This window comes from Stegostoma tigrinum, chromosome 9 (assembly GCF_030684315.1).
Source record: "Stegostoma tigrinum isolate sSteTig4 chromosome 9, sSteTig4.hap1, whole genome shotgun sequence".
Taxonomy (NCBI): Eukaryota; Metazoa; Chordata; class Chondrichthyes; order Orectolobiformes; family Stegostomatidae; genus Stegostoma; species Stegostoma tigrinum.
The window spans coordinates 24,018,792-24,046,749 of record NC_081362.1 but is presented as its reverse complement, the minus strand read 5'-3'; the positions used below and the strand labels follow the sequence as shown (position 1 = coordinate 24,046,749).

Sequence of the window (27,958 nt, the reverse complement as noted above, 5' to 3'; positions counted from 1 at the left end):
GGTAACGGGCCAAGTGCTGGAAATGGGATTAGCAGAGTTAGACGCTTGCTTTTGACAGATGCAAATTTGATGGGCCAAAGGGCCTTTTTTCTGTGCTGTAAACCTCTATGACTCTATATTTACAGAACTGAAGATTAGATACATGTAATAAACATTAGTGTCACCCATTTCTTAAAAACATCATCTCCTTATCTATCTACTAAATCTATGTCTTGGTGATGTAAGGCACGTCAACAGCATTTATTTTAGTTTTTAGATTTTCACGCAGTGGCATGTGAGTTTTGATTTGTGTACACTACAGGGTTTAATTATTAACTTGTCAGGCTTCCTGCAGCTATGATTTTATTTTGAACTCATGTGAGGTAATAAGGAGAATTGGTTTTAATTAGGGAGAGTTTTACTCAGGTTTACCGTGTAGGAACTGTTTCCACTTTCAGCTCCTGAAAGCCCAAGTTTTAGAGCTGGAACAGTGGCTGTTGTCACTGCAAAGGCTGAGAATATCATGGATAGCATGAACAGAGAGGTGGTCACTCCATTAGGCTAAGACTCCCCTGACAGGGAGGAAATGGACGACTACCAGGCAGAGGACGAAGACTACACATGTAGTGCAGGAATCCGCTATGGCCATTTCCCTGCAAAACAGATTTACCACTTCTTGCACTGTTGGGAGAATGGCCTCTCAGAGGAGAGTAGTAACAAACAAATTAGTTGCACTATAATTGGTCCTGCTGCATGTGAGAGCAATATTAAGTGTGAACGCTTTAATAATTGAGGATTCAACTGTAATGGGAATAGATAGATCTTTTTTGTGGCCACGTATGAGGCTCTAGGATAGTATATTGCCTCTAAGGAGTTAGGGTCAAAGATGCCTCAGGGTGGCGACAGTAAATTCTGTTGTGGGAGTGTGAATAGCCAGTGGTTGTGGCATACATCAATACCAACAACATAGAATATAAACAAGGATGACCGAAAAGCAGAGTATCGGGAGTTAGGAAGCAAGTAAAAAAGTCGGCTTATTAAAAGTAGTGACGTCAGGATTGCTACCAGTACCACATGCTAGTTAAAATACAAACAGCAGACTATCAAATGAATACCTGGCTAGAGTGATGATAAAAGATTCCATCTTGGAATCTAGTCTGGTGAGCATGTCTGGCATGATTTTCTGATGAATCCCTGGCCTATCATTGCAGGTGCAACATGCTGCTTATGGCACAGTACAAAGGTACTCAGCAGGTGCCTGCTCTCTACCAATCTTCCAGGTGTCAGAGATCTCTGCAATTGCTATCTCCAAAATGTGCAGACTTGTGTCAGTGATGTCACGCCAGATTATGCCCCTAGCTTACTGGCGTAGCAAACCCACTGGAATGAAGTTCTCTGTTCTGGTGCAGGGGCAGGTGAATATCATGTTTTGTGTACTCTGAGGCGTCAGAGACAATGAGCCAGGTTTTCTGAGGAATGGCAATCTCATGCAGATTGCTGGATTTCCAGTCCGGCCTTTCTGTTTTTTTGTGAAAGTACACAGCTCTACGTTTCTGAGAGGTGATTCGGCGTCGGGTTTTCTCAGAAATACAATGCTGTAATTCTATTCTAACATCTTTTCATAGTGCAGAACTGTTGGGGAAAGACATAACTATGCCCTTTCTCACAGAAGAGAGCTCCAAGTGGATGATCCACCCCAGCCTCCTCCTGTGGCTCCAGCAACACAAATGCCACACTTTCAGCCAATTTGATTCACTTCACATGACAATTTCGATAAACTGGCAGCCCAATTCACGGTAAATGGATATGAATCTTGCGCCAATACGGAGACACTGTTACAAGGCAATTAAAATTGTGAGCTTATCAATTTAGGGATATTTGACCTTTTGGAAAGACATGAGGGAAGAAAAGTTGGTGGGGTGGTACTGTTAATAAGTGATCAAATGAGAACAGTTGTGAGAGATGATCTAAGCTTGCTTGATGTAGAATCAATTTGGGTGGAGAGTTTTAAAAAGTAAGGGAAAGAAACCATCTCCAGGAGTAGTGTTTAGACTCAAAACAGCAAGCACACTGTAGGAGATGGTATAAAATGGTATAAATAAACAAATAATACGAGCAAGTAAAACAACTACAGAAATAATTGAGGGTGACTTTAATCTTCATGTTGATTGAGTTAATCAAGTTGGAAAGAGTAGCTACAACAAATACATAATGTGCATTATGGATATTTTCTACGATCAATATGTCATGGACCGAATCAAAGCAGACTATCTTGCATCTGATAATAGGTAATGTGGCAAGTTTAATAAATAACCTCATCGTAAAATATCCCCTGGGAACTAGTGATCATAATATGACAGAAATATGGTCACTGTTCCTGAAATGCTCCTCCACTGAAATTTCAATCACTTAGCTGGGCTCATTCCCTAGTACCAGGTCTAGTCTGGTCCTTTCCCAAGTTGCACTATTTACATATTGCTTCAAATAGCCCTACTGAATGCAGTTAACAAACCTCTCCCCATGAATGTTTCTGTCAGTAGGGGAGCCCCAGTCAGTATTGCGGAAATTAAAAATTATCTGCTATAACAACCTTGTTGCTTTTACGTTTTTCCATAATTTATTCACAAATGTATTCCTCTAATTTCCACTGGCTGTTGGGAGGTCTATTGGTACAACCTCATCAAAGCGATTGCATCCTTCCTGCTTCTGTGCTCTACACATGTGGCCTCATTAGATGAGCCCCTCAAGATGCCTCTCTCAGTACAGTTGTGATATTCTTCCTAATCAATAATGCAACTCCTCCATCTCTTTTACTTCTCACTTTATTATGCCTGAAACATCTAAATCCTGGAATGTCAAGCTTCCACTCTTGTTCCTCTCTCATCAAGTCTTTGTAATAGCAAAAACATCATGGTTATATGGAAGGCCAAAATAGAAACTGTTGGAAAAGCTCAGCAGGTCTGGTAGCATTTATGGAGAAAAATCAGTTAACATTTCATTTTGAGTGACCCTTCCTCAGAACTGACGGTAGTAAGGAAATTTTCAGTTTATATGCAGATGATAGGGTGAGGGGAGAGGACAAGGAGGAAATGAAATGTGGGGATACAGCAGAGATAGAGAGAGACAAAGAGAGAGACAGAAAAAGAGAGAGAGAGAGAGAGAGAGAAAGGAAAGAGGAGTTAGGCAGGCAAAGGAGTGGATAATGATCTGGTTATGATGGTGAATAGCTGTTAATGGGGGCTGTTAGTGGTTAGTAATGGGTGGTGTGTGATATGAAAACAAGGCCTGGTTGTTTGGGGTTGGGGTAAGGGCATGGAAGAACTCAAGCCCTAAAGTTATTGGACTCGATATTGACTCCGGAAGGCTGCAGGGTCCCCAGGTGGAAAATGATGAGCCTTTCTTTCTTCTTGTGCTCCGCTTCGCTGAAACAAGCCTGAGACAGATATTTTGGCCAGGGAACACAATAGTGTACAAAGTCACAGGCAACTGGAAATTCAAAGTCTTCTTGAGAACCGAACACAAGTGTTCTGTGAAGTGGGCACCCAGTCCACACTTTGTTTCCCAGGTGTAAAGGAGCCCACAATGTAAGCAGTGAATACAGTAGACTAGATTATGTGAAGTGCAGGTAAAGCACTGGATCACCTGGAAGGCGTTTTTGGGCCTTTGGACACTGAGGAAGGAGGAAGTAAATGGACAGATGTTATACTTTCTGCGGTTGCAGCAAAGGTGTTGTGAGGCTGTGGGGGTGGGGGTTGGTGATGGATGTTGGTGGTGAAACAAGAGTGGACCAGGGTGTCCTGGAGGATAAAATCCCTGCAGAAGACTGACAACGGTGGGGAGGGAAATGTGCATCTGGTGGTGGATTCTCACTGGAGGTGGCAAAAATGACAGTTAATGATCCTCTGGATGTGGATGCTGGTGGTGTGGTGGTTAAGGACAAGGGCGACACTATCACTGTTGCAGAAAGGAAGAGAAGGGGTGCGGGCTGAAGTATCGAAGAAGGATCAGACCTGGCTGAGGGCCCTGTCAACAACAGTGGTAGGGAATCCTGGGTTGAGGAAGAAGATAGGCTTCCTTGTTGAAGTTGGTATCATTGGAACAAATGAGAGGGAGATGGAGGAACTGGAAAAATGGAATAGAGCCTTTACAGGAATCAGGGTACGAGGATGTATATTCTGGGTAACTGTGGGAGTCAGTGGGTTTATGGTGGATATTGATGGCCAGTCTATCACCAGAAGTTAAAGTAGAGATGTCGAGGAAGGGAAGGGAGGAGTCAGAAATGGACCAAGTGAAGGTGAGAGTGGGATGGAAATTGAAAGTGAAATCGAAAATAAATTCCAATTCCAGATGAGAGAGGGAGGCAGCACCAATGATATAATCAATATATCAGAGAAAGATTTGTGGTTGGGGGCTGGAACAAGGAATGTTCCACATACCCCATAAAAGAGACTGGCATATTGGGGGCCAATACGCATACCCATAGCCACAATTCTGACCTGAAGAAAATGTCAGGAGTTAAAAGAGAAGTTGTTCAGGATGAGGGCGAGCTCGGCCAGGCGGAAGAGGCTGGTAGTGGATGAAGATGGTTCAGGCTTTTGTTCCAGGAAGAAGCAGAGAACCCTGAGACCATCCTGATGGTGGATGGATGTGCAAAGGGATTACATGTCCATGATAAACAGAATGCAGCTTGAGACTGAAAACTGGACATTCTGAAACTGGCACTTTCTTGATTCGGTCTTTTATCCCCTGGTCCAGTCGCTGCCTGCTTACATCCATGATTCCTCAGACACTTTACGCAAGTTTCAGAATTTCCAGTTTGCAGGCTTCAGCCTCTTGTTTACAACGGACATGCAATTCCTTTACTTGTCCATCCCCCACCAGGATGATCTCAGAGCTCTCTGCTTCTTCCTGGAACAAAGGCCTGAACCACCTCCATCCACCACCAGCCCCCTCCACCTGGCCAAGCTCATCCTCACCCTGAGCAACTTTTCCTTTAACTCCTCTCATTTTCTTCAGGTCAGAGAGATGGCAATATGTACACGCATGGGCCCAAGTTGTGTCTGTCTCTTTGTAGCATACGTGGGACATTCCTTGTTCCTATCTTATTCTGGCCTCCAACCGACAACACTTTCTCTGGTATATCAATGATATCTTCAGTGCTGCCTCCCTCTCTCATCTGGAATTGGAAACGTTTACCAATTTCACTTTTAATTTCCACCTGTTCTCACCTTCACTTGGTCTATCTCAGACTCCAACATTCCATCTCAAGATAATAAAATGTGAGGCTGCATGAACACAGCAGGCCAAGCAGCATCTCAGGAGCACAAAAGCTGACGTTTCGGGCCTAGACCCTTCATCAAAGAGGGGGATGGGGAGAGGGAACTGGAATAAATAGGGAGAGAGGGGGAGGCGGACCGAAGATGGAGAGTAAAGAAGATAGGTGGAGAGAGTATAGGTGGGGAGGTAGGGAGGGGATAGGTCAGTCCAGGGAAGACGGACAGGTCAAGGAGGTGGGATGAGGTTAGTAGGTAGCTGGGGGTGCGGCTTGGTGTGGGAGGAAGGGATGGGTGAGAGGAAGAACCGGTTAGGGAGGCAGAGACAGGTTGGACTGGTTTTGGGATGCAGTGGGTGGGGGGGAAGAGCTGGGCTGGTTGTGTGGTGCAGTGGGGGGAGGGGACGAACTAGGCTGGTTTAGGGATGCTGTAGGGGAAGGGGAGATTTTGAAACTGGTGAAGTCCACATTGATACCATATGGCTGCAGGGTTCCCAGGCGGAATATGAGTTGCTGTTCCTGCAACCTTCGGGTGGCATCATTGTGGCAGTGCAGGAGGCCCATGATGGACATGTCATCTAGAGAATGGGAGGGGGAGTGGAAATGGTTTGCGACTGGGAGGTGCAGTTGTTTGTTGCGAACTGAGCGGAGGCGTTCTGCAAAGCGGTCTCCAAGCCTCCGCTTGGTTTCCCCAATGTAGAGGAAGCCGCACCGGGTACAATGGATGCAGTATACCACATTGGCAGATGTGCAGGTGAACCTCTGCTTAATGTGGAATGTCATCTTGGGGCCTGCGATAGGGGTGAGGGAGGAGGTGTGGGGACAAGTGTAGCATTTCCTGCGGTTGCAGGGGAAGGTGCCGGGTGTGGTGGGGTTGGAGGGCAGTGTGGAGCGAACAAGGGAGTCACGGAGAGAGTGGTCTCTCCGGAAAGCAGACAGGGGAGGGGATGCCATCTCAACATGTCTGTTTCCATTTCTGGGGATAGACTGGCCATAATAACCACTATAAACCCACTGACTCCCACAGTTACCCAGAATACACATCCTCACACTGTGCTTCCTGTAAAGACTCCATTCTGTTTTCCCAGTTCCTCCGTCCCTGTCGCATTTGGTCCGATTATGCCAAATTCGTCAAGGGAGCCAATGAAATGTCTGCCTTCTTCTCAACCAAGGATTCCCTAGCACTGTCATTGACAGAGCTCTCAGTGAGGTCAGACCCATCTTCTGCACTTCAACTTGCACCCCCTCTACTCCTTGCCCCACAACAATGATCGGGTGCCCCCGTCCTTATCTACCATCCCACTAGCATCCATATCCAAATGATCAAATCGCTGCAATTTTCACCACCTCCAGTGACATGCCACCACCAGATACATATTCCCTTCCCGTGTCAGCCTTCCACTGGGATCGTTCCCTCCAGGACACCCTGGTCCACTCTTTCTTCGCTACCAACAATCCTCCACACAGCGTCACAGCACCTTCCACTGCAACCACAAAAAGTGTAACACCTGTCCGTTCATTTCCTCCCTCCTCAATATTGAAGGGTCCAAACACACCTTCCAGGTGAGGCAGCTCTTTACCTGCACTTCAGATAATGTAATCTACTGTATCCACTGCTTACAGTGTGGTCTCCTCCACATTGGAGAAAGGAGGCAGAGATAGGGTGACCACTTCACAGAACACTGCATTCTATTTAGAATAAAGACCCTGAACTTCTGGCTGCCTACCACTTCAATACGCCACCGTGTTCACAGGCTTGCTGCAGTATTCCGGTAAAGCTCAGCGCAAGGTAGAAGAAAGGCACTTCATTTTCCACTGGAGCCCTCGCAGCCTTCCGGTGTAATATCGAGTTCAATAACTTTAGGACTTGAGTTCTCCCATGTCCTTACCTCACGCCCCACAACTAGTCCTTGTTATCAAGTAGCCTGCTATTACACACCACCCATTGTTCGCCACGAACAGTCCCCAGTAACAGTGATTTACCTTCCAAGCCAGACTGTTGTCTGCTCCTATGTCTGCCTAACTCCTCTTCTCTCTCTCCAGGCTCTATCACCACTTATCGTTTACCCCACACACCTCACCACCCTATCTTCTGCATATAAACTGACAATTTACCAGCTACCATCAGTTCTGAGGAAGGGTTACTCGACCAGAAATGTTAACTCTGATTTTTCTCCACCGATGCTACCAGACCTGCTGAGCTTTTCCAGCAATTTCTATTTTTGTCTCTGATTTACAGCATGCACAGTTCTTTCAGTTTTGTTTCATGGTTGTACATAATTATCCAAGCTCTAGGTTGCCTGTGGTTCTCTTGCATTAAAACAAATACACTTCAGATCGCTAGTTGCGCAATATTCAGTAATCTCTCCCAGTCTGTTCTTCCTCTTAACTTTACTTGCCCTAGTCTCTGACTCCTCCTCAATCATTTCACTTGCTGGCCAACTGCTCTGACCCACCTGACCCCCACCCCTGACACATTAGTTTAAACCCTCCTGAGTGACACTAGCAAAGCTTCTTGCCAGGATATTGGTACTCCTCAGTTTAGATGCAACACATCCTTCTTGTACAGATATTGAATGCATTGGTTTAAATTTTCTGAAAATCCTTGGATTCTGGAGAAGTACTAGAGGATTGGTAAGCTGCCAATGTGATACCCCTTATTCAAAAAGGAAGTTGCTATATACCAATTAACCTTATATCTATTGTTAGAAAAAGACTGGAGTCAATTATTGAGGAAGTAGTGGCTCAGCATTTGGAAAATCATAATCTAATCAAGCAGAATCAGCATGGCTTCACAAAAGGTAAATTGTGTCGGATTAGATTAGAGTTTTTCAAGGAAATCTCAACCAGAGTAGATAACGGGAAACCAGTAGATGGGTTGTATTTGGAATTCCAGAAGGCATTCAACAAGGTACTTCTTGAAAAGTTAAGTCATAAGATAACAGCCAATGTTGCGGGCACTGTATTAATGTAGATAGAGAGTTGGCTCACAGGCAGGAAACTGTGAATGGGAATAGGGGCACTTCTTTGGGTTGGAAACCTATATTCTTTGTAGATTACGTGGATCAATCCCTCTTCCGAACCTACACTGGCCCTAAACCCCAGTTACATTGAAGAAAGTTGCATTGATGACTGTATTGGCGCCACCTCATGCTCCCACGAGGAGCTCAAACAGTTCATCCACTTCAACAAAACCTTCCAACCCAAATTTAAGTTCACCTGGACCATCTCTAACACCTCTCTCACCTTCCTGGACCTCTCTGTCTCCATCTTGGGCAACAACCGAGAAAGCGATATCCATTTCAAGCCCACCGACTCCCACAGCTACCTAGAATACACTTCCTCCCACCCACCTTCTTGCTAAAATGCCATCCCCTATTCCCAATTCCTTTGCCTCCACAGTATCTGCTCCCAGGATGAGGCATTCCACTCCTGTTCATCTCAGATGTCCTCGTTTATCAAGGACCGCAACTTACCCCCCTCAGTGGTCAAGAACGCCCTCGACCATGTCTCCCGCATTTCCCGAAACTCATCCCTCACACCCCGTCCCCGCAATAACAACCAAAAAAGAATCCCCCTAGTCCTCACATTCCACCCCACCAACCTCCGGATCCAAAGCATCATCCTCCGACACTTCCGCCATCTGCAATCCCACCCCCCCCACCAAAGACAATTTTCCCTCCCCACCCTTGTCTGCTTTCTGGAGGGACTACTCTCACTGTGACTCCCTTGTCCGCTCCACACTCCCCTCCAGCCCCACCACACCTGGCACTTTTCCCTGCAACCGCAGGAAGTGCTACCCCTGCCCCCACACCTCCTCCCTCACCATCCCAGGCCCCAAGAAGACTTTCTGTCTCAAGCAGATGTTCACCTGCACATCTGGTAACGTGGTATATTGCATCCGCTGTACCAGTTGTGGCCTCCTCTACATCAGGAAAACCAAGCGGAGGCTTGGGGACCGCATTGCAGAACACCCACGCTTGGTTCACAATAGACAACTGCACCTCCCAGTCGTAAACCATTTCAAATCCCCTTCCCATTCCTCAGGCGACATGTCCATCATTGGCCTCCTGCAGTGCCACAATGATGCCACCAGAAGGCTGCAGGAACAGCAACTCATATTCCGCTTGAGAACCCTGCAGCCCAAGGGTATCAATGTGAATTTCACAGGCTTCAAAATCTCCCCTTCCCCTACCACATCCCAAAACCAGCCCAGCTCGGCCCCGCCTCCCTAACCTGTTCTTCTTCTCACCTATCCCCTCCTCCCACCTGAAGCCACACTGCCATTTCCTACCTACTAACCTCATCCCGCACGCTTGACCTGTCCGTCCTCCCTGGACTGACCTATCTCCTCCCTACCTCCGCACCTACACTCACTTTTACTGACTCCATCCCCGCCCCTTTGACTTGTCTGTCTCCTCTCCACCTATCTTCTTCTCTATCCATCTTCGATCCACTCCCCCTTCTCTCCCTATTTATTTCAGAACCCCCTTTCCCTCCCCCATTTCAGTTGAAGGGTCTAGGCCTGAAATGTCAGCCTTCCTGCTCCTAAGATGCTGCTTGGCCTGCTGTGTTCATCCAGCTTATTATCTCGGATTCTTCAGCATCTGCAATTCCTATTATCTCTCTCCAGTTGAGTTTCACATAGTTCACAACTGCATACAATATATATTATTGACTTTGAGTATGAAGGTGAATTTACTGCAGTCAAATTTGCAGATAACAGTAAAATAGATGGAAATGCAAGTTGCAAGAGGGATGCAAACAGTTTATGGAGTTATTGATAAGTAGGTGGGTAAAAAGTTGGCAAAAAGAGTATAATGTGGGGAAGTGTGAAGTTGTTCATTTTGAATGGGAGAACAAAAGAACTGACTATTAATTAAATGAAAAAAAATTGCAAGCTAAATGCTGAGAGGATGTTTCCCCTCAAGAGATACAGGCAATAAATGCTGGTCCAGCCAGTGACATCCATGTCTTATTAATGAATAAAAATGAAGTTGATTTTGACTTTTTTTCTAATTGAAAAGGTGAAATTGCTGTTGTTAAACCCTTGAGTAAAATTTAAATTTATGACACATATGCAATGCAACATAAAATCTGTATGATGATCAATTTCAATTGAATGCTTGGCATATTTATTCCCCTGTGTTTCTTTCTGCAAACTGCAGTAGGTTAATATCGAGTCCTTACATATTGGAAATTTAAAAATTTACTGAACAATATGCAATACATATATATTTATATCTATACCTACCTCTCTCTCTAGTATAGCATTCTTCAACTCTCAGAAAACATTGGTGGCCACCAGGATACATGAACATCAACTAGCCACAAAATGACATGACCCACTATCACTCGTATCCTTACATACAGATGTGGAAGGACACAACTTTGATTGGGACAACACATCCATCCTAGGACAAGCCAAACAGAGACACGCACGAGAATTCCTAGAAGCATGGCATTCCAACCGGAACTCCATCAACAAACACATTGATTTGGAGCCAATCTACCACCCCCTGAGAAAAAGAACAGGAAATGACATCACCAATGCAGGAAATGACATCACCAGCCCAAGGAAACCTAAACAGATAAATAGAAAGCGGGACATAACACCAGTGCTTCATCGGAGGCTCACTGATGATGGTACCTAGAATGGTGACGAAACGTCTGAAAACGAACCTTCCAGCTCAGCGAACAAACTCACATCTAGAACCTCAACCTGAGCTACAAATCTTCTCAAAACTTGCTAACATTGGTGGCTATTTTAAACCTTGCAAAGTTTATACCACATTTTAAAAAGGAAATTGTATAGCAGCAGTCACTTACATGTTGAATCCTGGAATTCCTACATTATGGAAGCAGGCCATACAACCATCCAGTCCACAATGACCATCGAAACAGCATTGCACTTTGACCCATCCTACCTCTGTAACCTTCCGTTTCTCCATGTCTAATCCGCTTCAGCTGCACACTCCTGGACACTGTGGGCAATTTAGCATGACCAATCTACCTAACCTGCACATCTTTGGACTGTGGGAGGAAACCAAGCACCCAGAGGAAACCTATGCAGACATGGGAGAATGTGAAAACTCCATACATACAAAGTAATCCATGGGTAGATTCGAACCCAGGTCCTTGGCACTGTGAAGCAGCAGTACTGGCCACTGAACCATATGCCACTTAATCAGTCATCACTGATTCATCAATCTTCGGAAATGCTGGCAACAGAAAAGTTGTTGAGGAGTAAAATGCAACATATCACAATGTAAACACATAAGGGGCATGATACTTCTGCATATTTCAAATTAAACAATGAGGTGTACTTTGAAACCAAATCTGTGCTGAGTAGACTGATTTGTCAAATGGTGGTCAAGCATCATAATGGAATTCAGAAGGGCCAATGAAAGGGGGAAGGTAATCAAATACAATTGATCATTTTGCATGCGTATCAAGACAACATGATTAGATTAAGAGATAGTAGGAACTGCAGATCCTGGAGAATCTGAGATAACGAGGTGTAGAGCTGGATGAACACTGCAGGCCAAACAGCATCAGAGGAGCAGGAAGGCTGACATTTCAAGGCTTAGACCCTTCTACAGAAAACCTGCAGCTTCTCACTTTTTTACCTCTATTCTCAGAGATAGGCCCAGATATCTGATTTGAGATTGTTGATTTGTTTGCCCAGCTGGCAGGTTGGTTTGCAGCCGTTTCGTCACCACATATCAGTGTGCCTCCGAAGAAGCGTTGTTTGTCTGTCCTGTTTATTATTTATGTAGTCCGGTTTGATGTGGTGCTTGGACTCATTTCCGGTCCTGGTTCATAATAGTTGCTTTATGGGGTCTGTTTCCACATGTTTGTTGATGGAGTACCAGGTTGAGTATTAGGCCTCTAGGAATCCCTGTGCGTGTCTTTGGTTGGCTTGTCCTAGGATGGTTACGATGTCCCAATCGAATTGGTGGCCTTCTTTGTCCAAGTGTATGGAAATGAGTGATAGTTGCTTGTCTATTGGTAGCTAGTTGGTGCTCATGTACCCTGATGGGTAGTTTTTGTTTATTTTGTTTCATGTGTTTTTTTTTCTGAGAACAAACTCCCATGTCCAGAGGTACTTCAATCCAGACAACAGAATTCACAGCTGACCATGGAGAAACCTATGTGTGGCAGCTCACAGATAAGTGGCTTTTTAAACTGTAACCTTCCTGTTTCTCTTTTGTAAATCTGTTTCTCTTTTTATCTACAATAGTGAGTAGAGTGGAGTTTTCTTTGATTATACGTTGTTACTGAGATCTGTGTCTTGATTAAACTTTAAAAATATAAAAAACAGATACTCAGCTCAGCCGGAGCACCGTTTTTAGAGCAATAAGTCTATGCTACTTTCTGGGTCTGCTACTTTCTGGAATCAAGGGTTATGGGGATAAGGCAAGAACAGGATACTGATTGTGGATGATCAGCCATGATCATAACGAATGGTGATGCTGGCTCTAAGGGCTGAATAGCCTACTCCAGCACCTATTGTCAATTGTCTATTGTGATGCATGGCAATTGCAGGGAGAGTGATAAACTGAAGATACAGTCAAGTAGATGGGAGACCTCCAGTAAAGGTAGCGGAGCGGGGCGGGGGGGGGGGGGGTGGTGGGAAACAGTTAGTGCAGGAATCTCCTGTGCCTATCCCCATCTCAAATAAGTCCACTGTTTTGGAAGATGTAGGGGGTCATGGACTCTCAGAGAAACACTGACAGCTAGGTTTCTTGGTTGACTGCTGACCTCTGGCAAGTCAAGGAGGATATTTTTTGGTCAGGGACTCCTGACACAATAAGTCAAGGGCAACCTCCAATACTAGTCCAAGGATTTGGAAATGATTAGTCAGTCACTCAGAGTGGTCAAAGTCAGGAAGCTCTCCACGTAAAGGATGAGGAGTTGTACCTTGATGGGAGGTGGGCACAGTAGCAGAGACATAATGAGTGTGCAGACTAAAGGAAGAGATGGTAGAGTGGATATTTTTCATCCACAACCTTACTTTAAAATGCAATTTGCTACTGTTGCAATCCTCTATTACAAGATGAATTGAGTACATGAGCATGGAGTCTTGCTTCAATTGTAAAGAAGATTGGGTAAATCACACACAGAGTACAATGTACAGTTTTGGTTTCTTTATCTCAGGAAAGATATTATTGCCATAGACAGAGTGAAAGGGGAAAAGTTAAAATTATACAATTGAAACGGCAAAAATTAAAGACACAGTATTGACTTGGGCCATGCGACCAGCATATTATCTTTGCTGTGTTAGCAAAGGGGGGAATTGAGAAACGTCGCATAAATTGGATTGCAATAGGATCATTTAAGAACCTTACGTCTAGAATTATGTAAGTGGATAACAAGCACCATTGATGGTATCTGATTGGATAACTATAACTAATATAAATGTGTTAAGAATGATATACAGGAATTCCTCCCTACATGCGAAAGTTCCGTTTCAGACCGACGAATGATGAAAAATCACGAGTGCACAGCTCGTTAAAAATACAGGTTAAAAATAGATTAAAAATCAGGGATGTGTGAGATTGCCACGTTGAATATTTGTTGCTACTTTTTGGCGGGGATAAAGTGATTCGCGCATTGTGAACTGTAACTGTAGCCATGTGCAATTAATCAGTGGAATTTGTGCGGAATCTTCAGGTATGTGCGATTCCCCTTATATCCGCTCAAATAAACGAAGGGTGGACGAAGATTCATTGATTACTCAACGCGAAGCGTGATTTGAACTCCCAATACAGGGGCGCAGCGAACATTCACTGCATTTCTTTCCAAGGAGCTGGGACCGTCCTATGGAGAAAGATTGGGCAAATTGAGCTTATATTCTGTGCACTATCAACGAATGAGGAATGATCTCACTGAAATCTACAAAATTCTTAAAAAGATATACAGGATAAATGAACGTAAGATGTTTCCCTTGGTTGAGGAATCCAGAAACAGAGACCAAAATTTAAAAACAATGGAAATGCCACTCAAGACGAAGATGAATGGGATTTGTTTCAACTTCGGAGGTGGTAAATCTTTGGAATTCTTTGTCCAGTATTGTGGATGTTCAGTCTGTGAGTACATTTAAAGTAGAGACTGAAACATTTTTGATTATGAACAGTTTAAAGGATTATGGGGAAAGTGTAGGTAAAACAATTGACATGTTTGAAATTGCATGATCATATTGAATAGAGAGTAGGTTTAATGGGATGAATGGCCTACTCCTATTCCATTGTTCCCTTCTTACTGAAAATTAATTCTGCTCCTATTTCATTTATGGTGGAGAATGCTTGCTGTTATCTACCTGTACTGCTAGTAAACAGAGCTTTTCACTGTATTTCAGTACATGTGACAATAAAATCAATCAATCAATCAAAAAGCTAAATGTAATTAAAAGCTACCTAATGAAATAATTGCTTAAGTATTTACTATGTTGAACTCTTATGACCTATGGAAAAACAGACCAGATCTAGAAGCAGGTCCAATCAAGAAAGAAAAGATCCATACCAGCAGAAAGACAGTTTTGGAAATCTCCAAGTCAGTAGATCTAGAAAGGGGTTATAAGTTGTTTTACCAGTCCAATTAGAATGGGCTGGAAAGAAATCTCTGACCTTTACTTCAATGAGAAAAATCAAAAACTTGTCTGTGTGAGTCTTTTAGGAAATACGCTAATGCTCTTTGTTCAAAAGAACATGGGCAACCTTGTATTAATATGTTCAGTAACTGACAGTATATAAGTATGTAAAGCAATTATGAAGGCAAAAGGGATATCTGTCTTCAGTGTAAATAAACTGGTGTACAGGAGCAAGAAAACCATGCCGCAATTCTACAAGACTTTGATGACAGCAGATTTGGTGTACAGTACACCGTTTTTAAGGAAGAATATACATACACAGGTGCCAGTGTAGCAAATGTTTACTAGATTTATTATCCTGGAATGATAGGATTATTCTATCTTAGGATACTGAATAAATCAAGCTTAAACTCTGAATCTCAGAAGAATGACAGGTGAGCTCATTGAACTGTGTAAGATTTTGAAGGGCTTAACAAATAGACATTGAGATGTTATAAACTGGGTGAGGAATCAAGAAAAAAAGGAACACGGTCGTGGGATAAAAAGATAACTTATCTCAGACTGAGATGAAGAAACATTACTCAGAGGATAGTAATTTTTAAAATTCCATCCAGGCGAGGCCAGCATTTATTGCTAATTGGCCTTGAGATGTCATGAGACACCTTCATGCTTTTCGCGAGAGAGCTCTAAGATTTTCAGCCAGCAGCTTTGAAGAAATGGTAACATCATCCAAGTCGGGATGGTGAGTGATTTGGAGCATAATTTGAACGTGACGGGGTCACCTTGTGTCTGATGTCCTTGAACTTATAGACAGTGAAGGTTGCATGTTTAGAAGGCACTTTGGAATTTCCTACTTTACAGAATTGTATAATCATTGGGTGTACTCAAGACTGAGTCAATTAGATATCTGATTCTTAGGGAATCAAGGAATACACGAAGCAGGCAGGAAAGGGAAGTCAAGGCAGACGCACAGCCATGATTGAATTGAGTGATGGTTCATGTTCAAAGGTCTGCAGTTTATTATTGCTGATTTTTTTAAGTTCTAATGTTAAGAAGTTAACCAGCAACTGTAACCTCTGTGCATTTGTCATAGTTTTACCCTTCGTTTCATTTATGTTTCATCCCCCATTTGAATTTCATTCTTATAATATGTATTATTTTCTCTAATGAATATCTCACATTTGGTTGGCTTTTTGATTATTTATTCATTCCAAACTGAATTTTCTTTCAAAATCATCTAACTGCAATAATTTTTCGTCTTACCCTTGATCTGGCTGCATAATTCCTAGTTTTTTTAAAATTTCTATCTGTTTTCATTTGGATTATGTTTTTTCTGCCTGCCTTATAATTTTTCTGTGACTCATTTTCTTGTGTGGTTGCATCCAATCATTTCAAATGTCAATCTCTGGATTTGTTTCTGTTTCCATGATTTATATCTAGTCTGTGTTACAGAATCATGTCATTCTCATTAGTGATCATAAACAATCTTTCAATCTTCATTCATAAAGTCAGGAGGTATGGGATACAGGGTGATTTGGCTGTCTGGATTCAGAATTGGTTGGCTGACAGGAGGCAGAGCGTGGTTGTAGATGGTAAGTATTCTGCCTGGAAGTCAGTGCTGAGTGGTGTCCGACAGGGCTCTGTTCTTGGGCCTCTGCTCTTTGTAGTTTTTATAAATGACTTGAATGAGGAGGTTGAGGGGTGGGTTAGTATGTTTGCTGATGACACAAAGGTTGGAGGTGCCATTGATAGTATCGAGGGCTATTGAAGGCTTCAGCGAGACATTGACAGAATGCAGAGCTGGGCTGAGAAATGGCAGATGGAGTTCAACCTGGATAAATGCGAAGTGATGCATTTGGAAGGTCGAACTTAAATGCTGAATATAGGATTAAAGGCAGGATTCTTGGCAGTGTGGAGGAACAGCGGGATCTTGGTGTTCAAGTGCATAGCTCCCTCAAAGTTGCCACCCAGGTGGATAAGGTTGTTAAGAAAGCATATGGTGTTTTGGCTTTCATTAACAGGGGGATCGAGTTTAAGAGCCGTGAGGTTATGCTGCAGCTCTACAAAACCCTGGTGAGACCACACTTGGAATATTGTGTCCAGTTCTGGTTGCCCTATTATAGGAAAGATGTGGAGGCTTTGGAGAGGGTGCAAAGGAGGTTTACCAGGATGCTGCCTGGACTGGAGGGCTTCTCTTATGAGGAGAGGTTTACTGAGCTCGGACTTTTCTCTCTGGAGAGAAGGAGGAAGAGAGGTGACCTGATCGCGGTGTACAAGGTAATGAGAGGCACGGATAATCAATAGCCAGAGACTTTTCCCCAGGGCAGGATTGACTGCCATGAGGGGTCATAGTTTTAAGGTGTTAGGAGGAAGGTATAGAGGAAATGTCAGAGGGAGGTTCTTCACCCAGAGAGTTGTGAGCGCATGGAATAGTTTACCAGTGGTAGTCGTGGAAGCAGAGTCATTAGTGACATTTAAGTGACTGCTGGACATGCACATGGACAGCAGTGAATTGAGGGGAATGTAGGTTAGGTTATTTTATTTTTGGATTAGGATTATTCCACGGCACAACATCGTGGGCCAAAGGGCCTGTACTGTGCTGTACTTTTCTATGTTCTATGTTCTAATCTTAGTTTACAAAGAGACACTGGGCAGAAATTTAGAGGCCTGAACAAAATGAACTGTGCGATTCTTGGCAGAATCGCCCCAGAGGTCCGGAGGATTTATCTCAACATAGGGAGCAATATGCTGCATCTTTAATGCATCTGCCACACAGCAGACGTATTGCTAGACAGCAGCAAGTGGACTCAGACTTGGAATGGACAAAGCCGGGATGCTGTCCACACAGTGAGGAGCAAATATTGGACAGTCCACCAACTACCCTGAGTCTTTCTGCCTTACTGTAGGTTGGTTTCCTCCTGGAATGTGAAAGAGACAGATATTAAGGGCAACAAAAGCAGGAGGCAAAACTTGCTACTTTTGGTGCAGGTGGAGTGATGTCCTGAGTGAGTTACTAGGCAGTGCAGAGGGCAGGCAAGTTTATGCTATCAGGTGATAAGTGGGTGACAGTGACCAAGGGAATATTTTGTAGGCAAAAGTGAGAGTGGTAGAGTTTGAGCCTTGGTGGCAGGTGAATGCAGTAGCAGAGATGTGAGATATCAGAGAGAAGATGGTATCACTTACACTGGCAGAGGGGACAAGGTCATTGTCCATTTTTCTACATTGCTGTGCATTCCTGTAAACATCTGAGACTGTAGTGACCTGGGTGGCAACCTTGGATCAGGCTGACATAATCTAGCGTCATGGTCTCCTCTGCTGATCCTGGAAGAACTGGATACCATATCTCCTGCACCCATTGCCATTAGCTTCAATCCTTCTCTATTTCATTGCAGAAAAATCAGGCCCACCGTTGACTGGAGAGGGCCAAGTCTGGTAAAGCATCTTTGAACATCAAAATCCCCATCCACTTTGAGGAAAGAGCAATATCTAGGAAAGACTTTTATTGTTCCTATGGTAATAGGAAGACATGAACAGCTTAGGAGGCCATTACATCATTGTGTCTGAGGCAAAAATGCTAAAACTCCCTTGTCAAAAGCACTTCAGGTATAGTTATTCATCATGAACTGCAGTAATTCATGAAAACAGCTCACCCAAACTTTCTCAAGGCAATAAATGCTTCCCTAGTCAGCAACATTGTGAGCTGCTGTCCTTGGATGTGAAAGAAGGTAAACACATTGGTCTGCAGAAGCTGTTGTGCATCTTGACTAGCTAATTCTTTCTCTTCTATAGTCACTAATAGCACCAGTACCAAGCTCAGAAGTAGAAGCTGTAGCCTGAGCTTCTCTAAGCCAGTATTAGCTTTGAGAAAGAAGAAACATCCAGATCTGTATCACTCAGAACTGCCAGAAGCCACAATCCCACTGACCCCCAGAAGACAAGACGTAAATGGCATGGTCAAGTGCAGAAAAAGGCAGGGGATCATCAGGCAAATGTGAAGACTAGAGTGAAAGATGGAGGCGTCAATGCATGTTCTTACTACTGTGGTGGTTTCAGCATGCAAGCTTGGGTGCTTCAATAAAAAGGCTGATAGCCATTTTCAATATCCAGGTTAGGCAGAACATCCAGGTGGCTGCCGGGTATGTTTCAGACCTTCACACCATCACTCTAGCCAGAAGTACACAGCATTATTGGCAGGTTAGACGGGCACAACCTTCTTGACCTCACCCCAGGTGCCCTTTCTTAAGAAGATAGAGTAGTACCAGCAGGTACAAGGGTGAAGAGAAGAAACAGACAGGCCTGTTCTTGGGACATGAGAGATGGAGAGGTGTCCTGGTGCCCCATCTCCCCTCTACCAGTGACTTATTGCCTTCAACAGTTCAGGCTGCGGATTAGCCCGTACATATGAAGGAGATTCTTTGTTGCATGTTAAGATGAGTGAAAGACCAAACAATTCAAATTCTTGTCTTTTTTGAGCTAATTTTTTTTAATGATGGGTACATTTTAAGAAACGCACAAAGCTCCTTCAATAACACTTTCTGAACCTGCAGTCCCTACTACCTGGAAAGGCAAGGCTAGCAAATTCATCCACCACTTCCCATTGCTCTTCCTAGCCACATGCCATCCTAACTTGGAACATCACCATTACATCATTGTATCTGAGGCAAAGATGCTAAAACTCCCTTGTCAAAAGCACTTCAAGTATAGTTATTCATCATGAACTGCAGTAGTTCATGAAAACAGCTCACCCAAACTTTCTCAAGGCAATAAATGCTTCCCTAGCCAGTGATGTCCACAACTCATGTACAAATAAAAACAAAATCTGCTGTTTATTTTCTCCTAATAAAGCTGCATTGCAATATTACTGCTATTCTCCTTTCATGTATAGTACTGCTTAAGTACAAAGTTTAATTTGGAATAACCATGTCCTCAAAGCTGCATCCGAGCTGCTAGAAAGATCTTTTGTCCATTCTGTGTTGCCTTCACGATAATGTCTTTGGCCATTCATTAGTTAGGATGACAATCAGAGGAGGCATGACAAACAGAAGATGTTGCCTATCACTCTAGGATTAGACAATGCAGTAGAGACATAGAAACATAGAAGATAGGAGCAGGAGGAGGCCTTTTGGCCCTCTAAACTTGCTCCGCTATTCATCACAATCATGGCTGATCATCCAACTGATAGCCTAATCCTGCTTTCTCCCCATAACCTTTTATCCTATTCACTCCAAGTGCTATATCTAGCTGTCTCTAAAATATATTCAATGTTTTGGCATCACTACTTCCTGTGGTAATGAATTCCACAGGCACACCACTCTTTGGGTCAAGAAATGTCTCCTCATCTCCATCCTAAATGATCTACCCCGAATTCTCAAACTGTGAAAATGGTTCTGGACAACCCACCATTGTGAACATTCTTCCTGCATCTACCGTGTCTAGTCCTGTTAGAATTTTATACATCTCTATGAGATTCTCCTTCATTCATCTGAACTCCAGTGAAAACAATCCTAACCTAGTCAATATTCTTCATATGTCAGTCCAGCCATCCCCAGAATCAGCCTGGTAAACGTTCACTGCACTCCCTCGAGAGCAAGAGCATCCTTTCTCAGAAAAGGAGACCAAAACTGCACAAAACGGCCTCACCAAACCCCTGTATAACACCAACAACATATCCCTGTTCCTGTACTCAAGACCTCTTGCAATGACGGCCAACATACCAGTTGTCTTCTTTACCACCTGCTGCACCTGCACAAGTAGATCCAGGTCCCACTGCACATTCCCTTCCCCCAATTTACAGCCATTCAGGCAATAATCTGCCTTCTTGATGAATAACCTCACATTTATGCACCTGTATGTGAGGAAAACATAATCGCTTAGCAGCATTCAAAAGTAGTTGGCCCAATCTTGTAATCCACTCTTTGGCAAGATATTTCCATTTGTGGTTGAATGATAACCACTGCTGCAAATTTGGTTTCCTTTGAATAACATCAGAAAATGCATGACTTATTTCATGGCTCAAGACATAGTTACATCATACAAATCAAAGGTACCCTTTTTAATACGAAGTATTACATTTATTGTTGGTTTTCAAAAACAAGCAATACCACTACTCCCCAAGACCAACTAAATAAAGCAGGAAGTAAGTCTGTACATAAATCCAATCAAATGTAAAATCTATCCATAAAAAATTATGCGTTTCTGTAATAAATGTGACTTGCAGAAGGGTTGATTGTAAAATACAGAATGATTAGCAACAGATTATCAAAAAAAACTAAGTGGGAACAAAGTGGAGTGCATATGTCTGCTATGCTGCATTAACTGAACATTATTATAATCATGCAACTCTTCTCCTAAGGCTTTTTCCTGCCCGGCTCATACTCTAACTATAAAGCGGTAAAAGTAACATTTTTATTACGTTTCCATCACCCTGAGGAGGCTTCAGGTTAATCCACATCCCAACACCTGCTCTGAAAACTGTAGTCACATTGAGGTCAATCAATGACATTCTAAATAAAACAGCACACAACATTTTTTTTTAAAAAAGTGATTTTTGCCCTATCTCCAAATATTAATATATCTTTTAAAGAAATTCGAGGATTCAAATTCACATCTTTACGATCAATGAATCAGTTCATCCTTGGGCCATTCCCTTCTTGTCTACCAAGTTAAGTAGACATTAGTTCATTAATTCTGAGATACATTATTTACCACCAAACAGACTAATGAACAGGAGCAAAAACATTACCTTTTCCCACTTTCAGGCAGAGATAAGAAATGGGATCAAAGGTTATGATCTGAAATTGTTGAACTCAAAGGTTGGGAATATACAGAAGGGCAAGGACAAAGAGGTTAGAGGGGGTGGAACAGAGAGTTAAAATGACAGACATCTGCAAGCTCCATGTTCAACTTTCTCCAGGTTTTTATGATTCCGTTTTTTTTTGGTTTCTTGAATTTTACCCTGCTGCAGGTTTTCTATTCTGTTCTTTTTTTATCCCTTCCCCACCCCCCCCCCCCCACCGACTTTCACTATTTTTATAGTTGCTTTAAAATTATTTCTTCTCTAAAATTTTGCAGTTCTGATGACAGGTCATTGACCTAAGTTATTGACACTGTTTCTTTCCCTACAAATTTTGCCAGAACGGTTGAGTAGTTACAATAATATGTTTTTATTTTTACATTATTCATATTCTTTATATCTTGGTTTTAGTGATTTTTTTTCTATACACTTTACACTGACCTGTGACAAAAAATATTTACTTACTGTATCAGGCTTGCACAAACTGTTTCATGGTTTACAAAAAGCAACAGCTCTTTCTTTTATTTCACCAAATTTGTGACTTTAGCCTGCTAAACACTGCACTCATCATGACAAATTTGATTGACCACTTTCTTTTACCACACTGAAAAAGTCCGTAAAAGGATTTTGATATTTTGATATTCAGATCAGTTGCAAAACAACTTTGATTTGTCTTTGAATGCTCCCTCGACCCTCAATCAATTCACTTGCATTATGCAATCAAATCCAACCAATTGGATATAGTAAAATTCCAATTTTTGTACATTTACTTTCAGTAATCTCATCTTGGACCCTTTACTAATATTGTAGTTACTCTGATGATTCGAGGATATGTTACCACTGAAAGTATTCCACAGAGAACACACAGCAAAGCAACCTATTATGGGCTGCCCAGAATTAAACAAGTAATTTCAGGAAACTGTTATAACCTTGGTTGATAGGGAATTTAAAGTAGGAAAAAGATCAAAAAGGAAATGTGAAAAATCAAGGCACATCTCAACCTAATGTGGTCAATTATAAGCAACCCTTTTTCATAACTGAGAAATAGCAAGAACTGCAGATACTGGAGTCAGAGACAACACAGCATGGAGCTGGAGGAACTCGGCAGGCCAGACAGCATCAGAGGAGCAGGAAAGTTGGTGTTTTGGGTCAGGTCTCTTCTTCTTCAGAAATGGGGAGTGGGAAGGGATCTGGGAAATAAACAGAAAGGAGAGATGGGGCTGGGGAAGGTAGGTGGGATGGTGTTTGGTGAGTGTAGGTAGGGAGTGGGGATTGGTCAGTGGGATGGGTGGGACGGATAGGTGGGAGAGAAGATGGGGACGTTGTGTCAGGTCAACGAGGCAGGGATGACGGGGAGAGTTGGACATGGGATGAGGCCAGGGGTGGGGAGATTTAAAAACTGGTGAATTCCATGATTAGGCCATCAGGCTGTAGGCTCTCAAGGCGGAATATAAGTTGCTGCTCCTCCAGTTTGTGGATGGTGTCATTGTGACACTGGAGGTGCCCAGGTGTGGGAGGTGGAGTTAAAATGGCTAGCAACCTGATGGTGTTGTCATTTGTCACACAGAGCGCACATGCCTACTTCCCTACCTGCACTAACCTATCACCACCCTACACATCTTTGCCAGCCCCACCCCTCCTTTCTCTATTTATTTCCCAACTGCCTTCCCCCTCCCCATTTCTGAAGAAGGACCCCGACTGAAACGTCAACTTTCCTGTTCCTCTGAGGTTGCCTGGCCTGCTGTGTTCCTCCAGCTCCACACTTGTTGCCCCTTTCATAACTATCGCTCTGTGTATAAAATGATCCGTTTCATTTTCAATTTTTCCTCTATCACTTCATCCCTTTTGGTGCCAGCAGCTACTTAAATTCATATAATGTCTCAGCTTTAATAGTAAGAGGCCATTTTAACTCCTGTACCCAGATTCCGGGCAGAGTGGGAAACAGTTTGGTGGTTAAAACAAATCCTGTTCCATCCCTGGACTGAGGAAATTTTGAAATGTTTGATAATTCAGACAGCTAAAGCAGATGCTGACTACCATCCTACTACCTCATCATAACCAGGCAGTCAAAAGAGCTGCAAAGCCTTCATGAAATTCCAAGACAACCAGAATTTCATAAGAAGTCACCAGATTCCGAGCATTAACTCTATTTTCTCCCACAGATACTGCCAGACTTGCTGAGTTTTGCCAGCAATTTCTGTTTTTGTTTCAGATCTCCAGCATTTACAATTATAGAGTCAGACTCATGGAGGTGTATAGCACAAAAAGAGACCCTTCAGTCCAACTCATCCATGCCAACCAGATAGTCTAAATTAATCTAATGCCATTTGCCAACATTTGACCCATATATTTCGAAAGCCTTCCTATTTATATACATATCCACATGTCTTTTAAATGGTGTAACTGTACCAGCCTCTACCACTTTCAATGGTAGCTCATTGCAGACATGCACCACCCTCTGTGTGAAAAAGTTTCCCCTTACGTCCCTTTAAGTTTTTCCCCTCTTTAAACCCATGCCCTCTAGTTTTGGACTCCCCTACCCTGGGGACCCCTCATGATTTTACAAACCTCCATAAGGTTTCCCCTCAGCCTTCGACATTCCAGGGAAAATAGCTCCAGCCTATTCAGCCTTTTCCAACAGCTGAAATAATTCAACCCTGGCAACATCCTTGTAAATGTTTTATGAACATTTCCAAGTTTCACAACATCCTTCCTATAGCAGGGAAACCAAAATTAAAAGCAGTCTAAGCAATATCCAGTACAGCTGCAACGTGACATCCAAACTCCTATACTCGATACACTGACCACTAGAGGCAAATAAACCAAATGCCTTCTTTACTATCCTGTCTACCTGCAAATCCACTTGCACCCCAAGGTCTCTGTTCAGCCACACTCTCTAGGACCTTACCATTAATTGTACAAGTCCTGCCCTAATTTGCCTCACCAGAATACAGCACCTCACATTTATCTAAATTAAACTCTATCTGCCACTCCTTGGCCCAGGCAGAATGCCAACACACATTGAGTAACAAATTAGACTGGCCTTAATTGATATCCAGTTCTAGTAGATGTGCGTGAAGTGCAGTGATCATTCATTGACTGTAATGTTGTTAACAATTGAAAAATTAAACAGGTCCACTGTGTTCCCAGAGGCAAATGTAGTTTCTGTCTCTTTGATGCTTTTTTCACTTTTGCTGTTGCTGAATAAACGTTAATGTTTCTTATATGTGATAGTTTCACACTTAACAATGAGAAGCTGACGGATTACATTGGGCATATGGGAAAGATGAACACTCATTTAGGCATAGTTGTGTGATTAGATGAGGCTAAGGACAGATAAACAATATTTTTTGGTCCTTAAATAACAATAGATGTAAGAGTGCACACTTGAATGTACAATGAAGTGTCAGCTATGACACCAACATTACTATGGACGTTTTAACAATACTTTCGCTGACCTCATTCATTACCAGGCACCACAAGTCACAAGAACAAGAGAAACATGAGCTGAAACAATAGGTTTGATTAGTTCCACCAGTCAATAAAATAATGGCAGCTCTGACATAGCCTCAACTTCACTTTTTCACCTGTCTCTTCCTCCCTTGTCAATTGAAAAACTAGCTTAGCCTTAAAAATAGACAATGACACAACCTCCACTGCTCACTGAGGGAGAGAATCAAAACAGTTATCATGCTCTGACAGAGGAAAATACTCTTCACCGCCAGCTTAAATGGGAGACCACTTATTTTGAAACCATATCCTGAATTCTAGATTCACCCTCACAGCAGCTAGCTTGGAAAGATCCACCCAGATTAACTCCCTGTTATGGAGTAAATCAGAGATAATGGGAACTGCAGATGCTGGAGAATTCGAGATAAAGTGTGGAGCTGGATGAACACAGCAGGCCAAGCAGCATCTTAGGACACAAAAGCTGACGTTTCGGGCCTAGGCCCTTCATCAGAACAGTGGGAGGCGACGAGGGTTCTGAAATAAATAGCGAGAGAGGGGGAGGCGGATCGAAGAGGGATAGAGGAGAAGATAGGTCGAGAGGAGACAGACAAGTTAAAGAGGCTGGAATGGAGCCAGTAGAGATGAGTGTAGGTGGGGAGGTAGGGAGGGGATAGGTCAGTCTGGGGAAGACAGACAGGTCAAGGGGGCGGAATGAGGTTAGTAGGTAGGAAATGGGGGGTGGGGCTTGAGGAGGAAGCATGGGATAGGTGAGAGGAAGAACAGGTTAGGGAGGCAGGAATGTGCTGGGCTGGTTTTGGGATTCAGTAGGGGGAGGCGAGATTTTGAAGCTTGTGGAATCCCCATTGATACCATTGGGCTGCAGACTTCCCAAGCGGAATATGAGTTGCTGTTCCTGCAACCTTCGGGTGGCATCGTCGTAATACTGCAGGAGGCCCAGGGTGGACATGACATCTAAGGAATGAGAGGGGGAGTATTCCCAATTCCTTCGCCTCCGCGACATCTGCTCTGAAAATGAGGCATTCCACTCCCTTACATCTCAGCTGTCAAAAACTGCAACTTTCCCCCCGCAGTGGTCGAGAACACCCTTGACTGTGTCTCCCGCATTTCCCGCAACTCATCCCTCGCACCCCGTCCCCGCAATAACCACCAAAAGAGAATCCCCCTCGTCCTCATGTACCACCGCACCAACCTCCAGATCCAACGCATCATCCTCCGACACTTCCGCCATCTGCAATCCGACCCCACCACCAAAGACATCTTACCCTCCCCACCCTTGTCTGCTTTCCGGAGGGATCACGCTCTCTGTGACTCCCTTGTCCGCTCCACACTCCCCTCCAACCCCATCACACCCGGCACTTTGCCCTGCAACCACAGAAAGTGCTACACCTGCTCCCATACCTCCTACCTCGCTCCCATCCCAGGCCCCAAGAAGACTTTCCTCAAGAAGCAGATGTTCACCTGCACATCTGCCAAAGTGGTATACTGCATCTGCTGTACCCGTTGTGGCCTCTTCTACATTGGGAAAACCAAGCAGAGGCTTGGGGACAGCTTTGGAGAACACCTAGGCTCGGTTCGCAATAAACAACTGCATCTCCCAGTCGTGAACCATTTCAACTCCCCCTTCCATTCCTTAGATGACATGTCCATCCTGGGCCTCCTTCAGTGCCACAATGATGCCACCCGAAGATTGCAGGAACAGTAACTCATATTCAACTTGGGAACCCTGCAGCCCAATGGTATCAATGGGGATTTCACAAGCTTCAAAATCTCCCCTCCCCCCACTGCATCCTAAAACCAGCCCAGCTCGTCCCTGCCTCCCTAACCCCTTCTTCCTCTCACCTATCTCCTCCTCCCACTTCAAGCCCCACCCTCATTTCCTACCTACCAACCTAATCCCACCCCCTTGACCTGGCCGTCCTCCCCAGACTGACCAATCCCCTCCCCACCTACACTCACCTCTACTGACTCCATTCCTGCGCTTTAACTTGTCTGTCTCCTCTCCACCTATCTTCTCTATCCATCTTCGATCCGCCTCCCCCACTCCCTATTTATTTCAGAACTCTCTCCCCTTCCCCCTTTTCTGATGAAGGGTCTAGGCCCGAAACGTCAGCTTTTGTGTTCCGAAGATGCTGCTTGGCCTGCTGTGTTCATCCAGCTCCACACTTTGTTATTATGGAGTAAATCATTCTGGATTCATTTCATAATCACATCTGATTATGGGGATTAGTTACAGAATGCCTTGTCCATGTTGCAACAGCACTGCAAATTATCCATTTTGACACAGGGCTGAAATTTCTAACTACAGCATCTTGTTTCACCAAGTGAAAAGTCCAAAGAAACTGGAAATCAGAAAAGATAATGAGAGGCATAGATAGAGTTGATAGCCAGAGACTATTTCCCAGGGCAGAAATGGCTAGCACGAGGGGTCATAGTTTTAAGCTGGTTGGTGAAAAGTATAGAGGGGATGTCAGAGGCAGGTTCTTTACGCAGAGAGTTGTGAGAGCATGGAATGCGTTGCCAGCAGCAGTTGTGGAAGCAAGGTCATTGGGGTCATTTAAGAGACTGCTGGACATGTATATGGTCACAGAAATTTGAGGGCGCATACATGAGGATCAATGGTCGGCACAACATTGTGGGCTGAAGGGCCTGTTCTGTGCTGTACTGTTCTATGTTCTATGTTCTATGTTCTAAAACAAAAAATGCTGGAAAAACTCAGAAGGGTCACTGGATCCAAAGTATTAATTCTGTTTTCTCTCAACAGATGCTGCAAGACCTGATTATTTTTTTCCCCCAGCAATTTCTGTTTTTGTCTTTGATCTTGTTTCACCAATTAGTTTGTTTGCCTCGTGTT

General features: G+C 43.6%; 1 protein-coding gene across 6 annotated transcripts in view; it reads right to left on the bottom strand.

Annotated features, from left to right (window-relative positions):
- Nucleotides 1-27,958, bottom strand: part of prkn (parkin RBR E3 ubiquitin protein ligase) — a 977,400-nt gene that overhangs the window by 948,283 nt on the left and 1,159 nt on the right. The window lies entirely within an intron of this gene.